Genomic DNA, 2,047 nt, shown 5'->3' with positions numbered 1-2,047 from the left:
GTCTTGCCGATCTTAACTTTAAACACTATAGATTCAGTCCTGTATCCCGCCCGTTCACTAAGTGCTAGATTTGGGAGGTCATTGACGACTTTAAAGCAAAAATCACTTCGAATGTAAACCATCAGACCACCGCCGCCTTTGTCTGCTCGGCACATTCTAAACCCAGAGATGTGAAATTGGGAGTCAGGGAAGGTTGAGTCCATCTTTGTTTCAGAGATCCCCAAAATGTCAAATCGACCATCCAAAAGCCATGTTTTAATCTCATGGAACTTAAAACCAGCCATGGAGTTTAAGTTGACATGTCCAATCTTGACATTAGCACGGTGTTGCTGCAACACACTATCAAACTCATTCCACGTATCATTTTCATTGTTTGAGTCAGAGGAGTCGAAATCGGCGTAAAAACTTTGCTGATAACACTCGGCAGTTAGCTTTGGCAGAGAACACAGCCCACAAGTCCAGTGGGACGCTTGGTTATAGTGCTGAAAAATAGCTTTGGACATGTGCAAACACTTTGTATGAGACCAACCACTGCACACAGCACACAAGATGGCGTCCTGATTCCTTCGTATTGTCTTGCTTCACTCTTGACAGGAAAATTGGGGAGCTTTGGGCTTTGGAGGCCCAGGATTGAAAGCAACATCTCTGCAAAGCGGCAACCGACTCACATGAAATGTACTTGTGCCCTTCACGTCGTATGATACCCATGTATAAAAGTAAAACCATCCTTGCTGCTTTCGACGGTGATGTCGAAACTGGATAATTGATGATACAACTCCAGGACCAGCCACAGATAGACGATAGTTATCCTTCACAACAGCGACTCGATCATTCCAAGAATTGCCTTCCGAGTTATTAGAAGACAGAATAGCCAAACAACCCCACCAAAGGAGCAGTACGGACCAGCTACGAAAAACGTGGCCGCCCGCCATAATATGCTAGTATGCTAATATGCTGAACGTCCTCCGTTCACGGAGTATGGAATACCTATCTGAGAAGGATGGCTATGGACGGTGAATGGGGTGACTGGATTGCTTTATGGGGCCTAATTAACATGTTTCAAATCCCGGTGGCGGTGGTATCAAGCTTAGGAGAAACAGGATTGAATATTATCTACCCCGGAGCGGGTTATGAAAACGAAGCCACTAGAGATATGGCCTTACTTGGCCATGAAGCAGAGCTGCATTACCATAGCCTGGAAGCAATAGCTGCTCAGAATCCCCAGCTAGCCATTGCTCAGGAATTAAAGCACAAATACGGCGAAGGAAAAATAACAGAAGAGATTTGTCCCAGATGTGGAAGGCAATTCGAGTGCTACACACAAGGTGTATTTAAGAGCGGTGGAGCATTGCAGGTCTACGCAAATGCTAGCATTTTCTGTAATAGTTGTTTAATGGATGACTTTTAGTCAAGGACATGGGAAAACCAAAACTGCAGTATGGCATGTTGAACCAAAGCTTATAGGCTAAAACATTGCGTTCTAGTTATTAATGTTATGATTGTTGCTAGCCGGGCCCGGGGTGGCGTCCTTTTCGCCTCGTCAAAGAGATCAGCGGGCAGTTTCTCAAAAGTCCCTAAACTTTTCACATGTCACAATTCCCTCTTTATCTCTCGAAGGGAGAGGGTTTAAGTGTTTCACAATCCGCTTTTAGTTATCTCAAAAAAGCATGCTAAGCTCATCAGGACTGGTCGAGAAACAGGCCCCTCGTCACAATCGGTTTAGAATTGCGTCCAAGTTAGTTTTTGATGATTGTATCCGATAATCAAACGTGGCAAATTTAAACTACAATGAGGCAGAAATCTGTGTCTAGCCATGCATGATTTAAAGTGATTCTAATAAAAATAAGCGCTCTTCACATTAATTCTCAGTCCAGACCATTCCACCCTCCATGCCATTCCTCACTTTTTTTTCAGGATCATTTGCGGTCCAAAACGGGGATCACTTGAGTTTCGGGATCATTTGCGGTACACTATGAGGATCATTTGCGGTACAGTTTGAAGATCATTTGCGGTTCTGGGATCATTTGCGGACCCGTACAGTTCACAC

Source organism: Montipora foliosa, chromosome 1 (genome assembly GCF_036669935.1).
Source record: "Montipora foliosa isolate CH-2021 chromosome 1, ASM3666993v2, whole genome shotgun sequence".
NCBI lineage: Eukaryota > Metazoa > Cnidaria > Anthozoa > Scleractinia > Acroporidae > Montipora > Montipora foliosa.
This window is presented reverse-complemented; position numbering follows the sequence as displayed.